The sequence below is a fragment of the Scyliorhinus torazame genome, chromosome 5, assembly GCF_047496885.1.
Source record: "Scyliorhinus torazame isolate Kashiwa2021f chromosome 5, sScyTor2.1, whole genome shotgun sequence".
Lineage (NCBI taxonomy): Eukaryota > Metazoa > Chordata > Chondrichthyes > Carcharhiniformes > Scyliorhinidae > Scyliorhinus > Scyliorhinus torazame.
In genome coordinates, this window is record NC_092711.1 from 76,706,772 (window position 1) to 76,715,777 (window position 9,006).

The 9,006-nt window shown below is 47.0% G+C and overlaps 1 long non-coding RNA gene across 1 annotated transcript; it reads right to left on the bottom strand.

Annotated features, from left to right (window-relative positions):
• Window positions 1-1,518: 1,518 nt before the first annotated feature.
• On the bottom strand, window positions 1,519-9,006 carry LOC140418542 (uncharacterized). The gene is made up of 2 exons (XR_011945120.1): window positions 8,930-9,006; window positions 1,519-2,730 (listed from the first exon to the last, which is right to left on the bottom strand). It is a non-coding gene; the product is annotated as an uncharacterized lncRNA (long non-coding RNA).

A 9,006-nucleotide genomic window follows, 5' to 3' on the forward strand; every position in this document is an offset into this window, starting at 1 on the left:
TTTTTAATCTACTAATTATATTTATTGAACCACTGTACCATCAACTACGAGGAGCAGTGTGTTGATGCTTCAGCCATTCCGGCCTCGGATGGCTGTGTAGAGTTTGCACATCCTCCCCGTGACTGTGTGGGTTCCCATCGGGTGCTCCAGTTTTCTCCCACAGTCCAAAGATGTGCAGGTTAGGTGGATTGACCATGCTAAATTGCCCTTATTGGCCAAAAAAAGGATCGGTGGGGTTACTGGATTATGGGGATAGGGTGGAGGCATGGGTTTGAGTGGGGTGCTCTTTCCAAGGGCTAGTGCAGGCTTGATGGGCTGAATAACCTCCTTTCGCACTGTTAGTTCTACCATTCAGTCGAATTCTCTCTCTCTCAATCTCATCCGATTGGTGTCTGGTGGTAATTCCGTGACAATAGCACAGTGGTTAGCACTGTTGCTTCACAGCGCCTGGGTCCCCAGTTTGATTCCCACTTGGATTACTGTCTACGCAGAGTCTGCACATTCTCCCCATGTCTGCGTGGGTTTCCTCCCACACAGGTGCCAGAATGTAGCGACTAGGTGATTTTCACAGTAACTTCATTGCATAAGCCTACATGTGACAATAATAAAGATTATTATTATGTGTTTGTGCATTTTAAGGAGCAGGTAGAACTTTTTGTTTCTCCTGGTTGTGCCCTCAGATATTCCATCTGTTTGTGGTTAATGTGTCTGGAGTCTTTGAGTTCTTCCGTCTCCAATTCCCTTCCTGTCTCGTGTATATGCGTCTCGGTAGCTTGGTGTGATGTGTGTTGTTTGGTTGTCTGTCTGTCTCAAGCAGATATTGTTGTGTCTTGATAACGACTGTGCTGCTACCCTTGCTTCTGGTCTTATGAACATATCCATGTTGGATTGTCTGTCTTTCCGGGTAAGATTCTGATTGTCTCCTGTATTTCACTGTGACAGGGCAGAGACCTGATTCAAGGGTTCAAACATGGGAATTCTGGGAAAGATGGGCAAGGATTTGGGAGGTGGCAACATGTTCAACGAGTTTGGAGAGGAGAGGGAGGTTGAAGATGGGGCAGTAATTTATAAGGATGGCAGGGTCAAGGGTTTGTTTTATTGTGGAGGGGGTGATGATGGCAGATTTGAAGGACAGAGAGACAGTACCTGAAGAGAGAGAAATGTTGACAATATCCAGGGACACATCAGTAGCTTAGTGGGAATAGGGTTGATGGAACAGGAGTGGGGTTTCATGGACAAGATGAGCTCTGAGAGGGCATGAGGGGAGATGGGTGAGAAACTAGAGAAAGATGTGAGTTCAGGGCTCGGGAAAGTTGAAATTTAGAGACAGTTTGGTCTGGTGGGCTCTTGGCAGGGAGGGAAGCAGCTGATCGGATTTACTCAATCTCAGTCACAAAGAAGCTCCACAAGCTCCTCACACTTCTTGTTGGAGGTGAGGATGGAAGAGACAGGGGAGAGCGAGAGTACTTCAAAAGGAACTTGTGTCAGAGATATTAGAAAGTTTCAACACACTGCGCATTTAACACAAATCTAATTTATTTGACTTTTAGCCAGAATATTAGCCCCTGTAAATTGTCTGGAGTTTGTTATCAGCAGAAAGAGACCCAAATGAACATGGTTCAGTCCTGAATGTGAGTTAACAGCAAAGTCCATGCACTGTGGTTACTTATGGCCTCGTTGGTGTCTCAGCAGGTGGGATGACTGAGTGAATCCCTTCCCACACTCGGAGCAGGTGAATGGCCTCACCCCAGTGTGAATTTGCTGGTGTGTCAGCAAGTTGGTTGACTTGAGTGAATCCCTTCCCACAGTGGGAGCAGGCGAATGGTCTCACCCCAGTGTGAATTCGCTGGTGCTTCTGCAGCTCGGACGACTTAGTGAATCCCTTCCCACACTTGAAGCAGGCGAATGGTCTCTCTCCGGTGTGAACTCGCTGATGTACAGTGAGGTCAGATGATTGTCTGAACCCAGTCCCACAGTGAGAGCACTTAAACGGTCTCTCGTCAGTGTGAACACGTTGATGGCTCATCAGATCACCAGAACTTTTATAGCACTTCCCGCAGTCTGGACACTGAAACGGTCTCTCATCAGTGTGAACTCGCTGGTGTCTCAGCAGGTGGGATGAAATAGTAAATCCCTTCCCACACTCTGAGCAGGTGAATGGTCTTTCCCCAGTGTGAACTCGCTGGTGTGTGGACAGAGTGGATGACCGAGTGAATCCCTTCCCACACTCTGAGCAGGTGAATGGTCTCTCCCCAGTGTGAACTCGCTGGTGACTCAGCAGGTGGGTTGAAATGGTAAATCCCTTCCCACACTTGGAGCAGGTGAATGGTCTCTCCCCAGTGTGAACTCGCTGGTGTGTGGACAGAGTGGATGACTCAGTGAATCCCTTCCCACGCTTGGAGCAGGTGAATGGTCTCTCCCCAGTGTGACTGCGTCAATGAGTTTCCAGCTTGGATGGATAAGTGAATCCTTTCCCACAGACCGCACATTTCCACGGTTTCTCCTCAGTATGACTGCAATTGTGTCTCGTGAGGCCTGATGATCGAGTGAATCCTCGCCCACACACACAACATGTGTACGGTTTCTCCCCACTATGAACGATGCTTTTTCTGTCCATGTTCAAAGAACGATGATATTCAGGATATGATAAATTGAGGACTGTCAGACCCGATGTGATGCTTGGTTTGAGTTTCCGGACTTTGAAGCCTCCCCTTCGAACACCCTGTGAAACTGATTGAAAACAGAAAATAGGGAGTGAGAGAGAACCCACAAAAATACAAAGGCAGGTTGTGAAATTGAGCTGAATGAATCTGGTCATTTGTGGGGCCGGCACTAAGAAAAATTGGAAGAGAAAATGCTGGATAAAAGCAAATTACTGCGGATGCTGGAATCTGAAACTAATCTGAATCAAAGAAAAAGTGACCATGAAAACTGCTGGATTGTCATAAAAACCCAACTGTCCTCTTTGGGAGGAGAGAGAAAGAGGCGAAGAGGGATTTTGTATATCTACAAGACATAATATGTTGGCAAAGCAAATTCGATCTTGAGCTTCATAAACAGTAATATTGATACCAAAACTACGCTCCTGGTGGCATGGTGGTTAGCACTGCTGCCTCACAGCACCAGGGACTCGGTTCAATTCCAGCCTTGATGTCTGTGTGTGTGGATTCTCCCTGGGTCTGCGTGGATTTCCACCCGGTGCTCATGATTCCTCCATCAGTCCAAAGAAGGGAAAGTTCGGTGGGGGATTGGCCTTGATAAATTGTCCCTTTGTGTCCAGAGATGTGCAGGTTCGGTGGGGCGTTGGGCTTACAGGGATAGGGTAGGAGTGTGGGCCTTCAAAAAATCAATGCAGACTTGATGGGCCGAATGCCCCCCCTCTGCACTGTAGGAGTTCTATGGTTCTAATTCTATTCTATGAATCTTTCTAAAGCTCTGGTCACCACTCTTCAGGAAGGATCTGAAGGTTCTTGAGAAGGTGCAGAGGAGATTTGCCAGAATGGTTCCAGCAAAGGAGATTGAGGGGAGATTTGATTCAGGGACACAAGATTATGCCAGATTTCCATCGGGTGGTCAAAGGAACACTGTTTTCATTCACTGATCGTACATGCAGCCCAGACACAGATTTAAAGTTTGGGGTAAAACCTGGATTGAACTGTATACGATCCATAGGGGTCTTGACAGGGTGGATGTGGAGAGAATGTTTCCTCTTGTGGGAGAATCTGGAACAAGGGCGTCACTGTTGCAAAGTGAGGGGTCACCCATTTAAGATGGAGATGAGGATTTTCTATTCTCTTTGGGTTGTAAGTCAGGGGGTGGCATAGTGGTTAGCACTGCTGCTTCACAGCACCAGGGACCTGGGTTCAATTCCCAGCCTGACTGTGTGGAGTTTGCACTTTCTCCCCATGTCTGTATGGGTTTCCTCCGGGTGCTCCGGTTTACTCCCACAGCTCAAAGATGTGCAGGTTAGGTTGAATCGGTTAGGATTCAGAGGAATCAGGGGGGAATCTCATAGAAACGTATAAAAAGTGGGTGGTGCAGTGGTTAGCACTGCTGCCTCATGTCGCCGAGGACCCGGGTTCGATCCCAGCCCCAGGTCACTGTCTGTGTGGAGTTTGCACATTCTCCCTGTGTTTGTGTGGGTCTGACCCCCACAAATCCAAAGATGTACAGGGTAGGTAGATTGAACACGCTAAAATTGCCCCTTAATTGCAAAACAAAATTGGGCACACTAAATTACTGGTTAAAAAAAAACAGGGCGAGACAGAGTAGATTCAGGAAGGATGTTCCTGATAGCGGGAGTGTCCAGAAACAGGGGTCACAGTCTGAGGATACGGCGTAGACCACTTCGGACAGAGATCAGGAGAAATGTCTTCCCCCAGAGAGTGGTGAGCCTATGGAATTCATCGCCACAGGAACTAATTAAGGCCAAAACATTGCATGTTTTCAAGAAGCAGTTAGATTCAGCACTAAGGGTGAAGGGGATCAAAGGATATGGGGGAAAGCGGGATTAGGCTATTGAGCCTAATCAGTTCTGATCGTAATGAATGGTGGAGCAGGCTCGAAGGGCCAAATGGTCTCCTCCTGCTCCTATTCTCTACGTTGCTCCGTGTCTATGCTTGTAAATGGTCCAGGAGGTATGAGGAAGAATGTTTTTACACAGCCAGTGGCAATGACCTTAAATTTGCTGCCGATGATGGAGTTTGGAAATAGACACAATAAATGATTGTTTTTTAAAAATTGGATAGAAACCTGAGAGAAATAAAGCTGTGCGGATACAGAGACAGAGCAGGAGAGTGACTCTGGATTGATTCAGTTAATAATAATAATCTTTATTAGTGTCACAAGTAGGCTTACATTAACACTGCAATGAAGTTACTGTGAAAATCCCCAAGTCGTCACACTCCGGCGCCTGTTCGGGTGCACTGAACGAGAATTCAGAATGTCCAATTCACCTAACAAGCACGTCTTTCGGGACTTGTGGGAGGAAACCGCAGCACCCGGAGGAAACCCACACAGACACGGGGGAGAATGTGCAGATTCCGCAGACAGTGTCCCAAGCCGGGAATAGAACCGGGGTCCCTGGTGCTGTGAAGCAACAGTGCTAACCACTGTGCCGATTAGAGAGCGAGCATGGACTGAATGCCCTTCTCTGCCCCTTATTGTAAAAAAAAATATTTTAAAACAAATTTAGAGTACTCAGTTCATTTTTTCCAATTAAGGGGCAATTTAGCACGGTCAATCCACCTCGCCTGCACATCTTTAAGTTGTGGGTGCGAAACCCACGCAAATACGGGGAGAATGTGCAAACTCCACACGGACAGTGACCCAGAGCCGGGATCGAATCTGGGACATCGGTGCTGTGAGGCAGCAGTACTAACCACTATGCCACCGTGCTGCCAGCTGACTCTGACACTTGTGTCTAATCTCGCCTTGTAAACTAACCCCGGGGGTTCAGATATCACTCAGGTAAGTCTGTGCTACACTCCCTCCGAGGCCATTCTATCCTTCCTCAGGTTTGTTGTCCAGAACTGAACACAGTTCTCCAGGTTTGGTCTAACCAGGGTTTGTGAATCTCGGGGCTTTTCCAGTCACACTGAGACCTGAAATCTTCCCTCACAGACAGAACAGACAAACCTTTTACCTTCCACACCCAGATGCTGCTGAAATTCAGGTTCTAATGAATCAAGTGACTCTGTCAGATTGCAATGTGACTTTGGTATGAGATTCCCGTCTGTTAAATCTCCACATCCTGTGTCCTGTAAATTTACAGATACCTCACTGTCAGTTTAGGATAGAAATTCACAACACTCTCTCCTCGCCAACTTTAATTAAATGTATTCCTGGAGGTTTGATCACATGACCTGACCCCCATCCTCCAGCCATTAATCGGTCGACACATCCATCCTTGTGACACACAGCCTTCCTCGGCCAATTGGGAAGCAAAAGGACTCATTACCTTACAGGACAGTGTTTGACTAGGGCAGCACTGCTGTCTCACGGCGCCGAGGTCCCAGGTTCGATCGCGGCTCTGGGTCACTGCCCGTGTGGAGTTGGCACATTCTCCCCGTGTTTGTGTGGGTTTCACCCCCACAACCCAAAGATGTGCACGTTAGGTGCATTGGACACGCTAACTTGCCCCTTAATTGGAAAAAATTAATTGGGCACTCTAAATTTATTTTTAAAAGGACAGTGATTGACTGTCAGTCAATCAACCTTCATCCCATTTTCAATGTTTTTATATCTACTTAAGAGAATTGTTCAAAAATCTTTTTTACTGTCCAAATGATTTTCCAGCGACCCAAAATTAATATTTATACTCTCCTCATCATGTTCCAGAGTCACAAAAATATTTTGTACTGTCCCAATGATTTTCCAGACACCCAGGTATGAATCTCACCAAGGCAGAAGGTAAAATTTGAATTCATTGAAAGTCTACTGATGACCATGAAACCATTGTCGATTGTTGCAAAGACCCATCTGGTTCACTCATGTCCTTCAGTGAAGGAAATCCTCTTATCTTACCTGGTCTGGCCTACAGGTGATTCCAGATCCACAGTCAGCTGGTTGACCCTTAAAATGCCCTGAGATGCCCTCAGTTCAAGGGCAATTAGTGATGGGCAGTGAATGCCGGCCCAGCCAGCGACACCCACATCCCGTGAATGAATAGAAAAGAAAATCTGCCATCCTTACCTGGACTGGCCGACACGATTCCAAACCACAGCAATGTGGTTGACTCTTTAAATGCCCTCCGAGATGGCCGAGCAAGCCACTCAGTTTGAGGAAAATTAGGGATGGGCAATAAATTTTGGCCCAGCCAGTGACTCCCACAAATGAATAAAATAAAATCCTGGAGACTCCAGTCAGTCAATCTCTGAGAGTTGGCATCCAGTCTAGGCTCGCAGCGCACAATAATAATATTAATCACTTATTGTCACAAGTAGGCTTCAATGAAGTCCCTGTGAAAAGCCTCTAGTTGCCACATTTCGGCACCTGTTCGGGGAGGCTGGAACGGCAGTAGAACCCGCACTGCTGGTCTTGTTCTGCATTACAAGCCAGCTGTCTTAGCCCACTGTGCTAAACCAGCCCCTTCCCTGCGGCACCTTGTCCTCTGTAAAGATGGCGGCCAGTAACCCGGGCCTGTCACCGCTCAGCTCTCACTCTATTCGGTGCTGTTTAAGACGGGACCGTTAACATTTTCCCCGGGTGTTGAAGCCTCCACGGGGTATTTATGAAACCTCCCGGCTCACTCCGCAGCTTCAATTGCTCCCCAGTCACCTACCGGCTCCAATCCTGAAAGTCGCTCGATTGTTTCTTTCCCGCTCCTCGCACCGTCAGCGACAACCTGAACTGTGCATGCGCCGATCACAGCCCGAACGCCGCATGCTCCAGTCACAGCCGGACTCTGCGCATGTGCGAGGAACTTCTGTCATATGGAGAGAGCACATTCTGAGCTGCTGTGCATGTTGTGTAATAAACCCGCCATTGAAATTGATATTCTTCATATAAATTATGCTTTGCGAACTGATTACGATTCGTAACATTGGGCCAATAAAGGAAAGTTGGCCGTTAGAAAGGCAAATGCAATGTTCGCATTTATTTCAAGAGAGCTACAATACAAGATGAATGGGGATGAGAAATATATTGGCCATGATCGAATGGCAGAGCAAACTCGAAAACTCGATGGGCTGAATGGCCCAATTCTGCTTCTCTATCTTTTTTTTTAATGAGGGGATCTCATAGAAACATTTGTAAAAAGATTGTTGGAATCCATCCTGGATACAGATCAATTGATTCTTGGAGACTTCAATTGTGTTCTGGATCCTAAATGGACTGGTCCAAGCTGATTCAACCATTACAAAAACATGAAAAAGGAATGAAACCAGACAGACCACCCGGCATTGACCCAGGCACCAGAAACAACAGCAAACCCAGCAAAAGATTTTTTAAAACTGCTCCCATCAGTAGATTGTAAAATGATTACGAAACATAGATTTAAGATTGTGAACAAGATCTACAGGGGAGATAGGAGGTAGGCATTTTATACAGTGAGTGATAATGATATGGAACTCAATGCTTACACACAAAGGTCGATAATCTCCAGGTCCTGGCATCTCGAACTGTGGTGTTAGAATTTGATGTGAGGATTGGTTGTGGGTTTCTTGTCTGCGAATCTCTTTCTAAGCCCGTGTGAAAGAGGTTGCCAAAGGCATCACTGTCAGTCCAGAAATGAAATTCGAGAAAGATAAACATTTCTCCTGGTTTGAATTTGCTGTGTGTAAATCCTCCTCTACTAATCCCCTGTAAAAGGAGTTTCCAAAATTAATCACCATCAGTCCAGGATAGAAATTCACACCATTCTCTCCTCCTGCTTATGGGTCCAGGTTGACCACTCATGGCCCCCGCTGCACACTGACGCTCTTGTCATCAGCAGTCCCTCGATTTGAGGGTGACGTCTACTCAGGGTTGTGAATTTCTATCCTGGGTCTTCATGTGACTGAACAGAGTCGCAGAGCTTTGGACACATGGGCAGGATGTCTAATAAGACAGTGAAATCCGGAGAGCAGGATTTGCTTCCTTTCCTTTCCATCTCTGCCACCGCTTTGCATCATCAATAAGACATTGGGACTCAAAGACTAATCCAGTTTGATGGACAAGGTGTCTCCATTCTGACCAATGGGGAACAAGTTCCGCCCACTCATTGAAACATCGCCCCCCGACAAAGACGACAACCGCGCATGCGCCTCGATTCACATCCAATAAAGATGGCGGCCGTTAACCCGAGCCGAAGATGAGGAGCTGCAGCTCCGCTCGGTACAAACGGGGTCCCGTAAACTTTTCCGAGGTTGGCGATTTCAACAAATTTACGCAACGTTTCCGCCCACCCCCGCGATCTCTCGCTCCCTCCATATTGTTTATCGCCTCTTACCAATTTCCGATCTGAAAAAGACGTCCATCTCCTTCGCCATTACCCACACTGCGCATGCTTCAATCACAGTGGGCCCC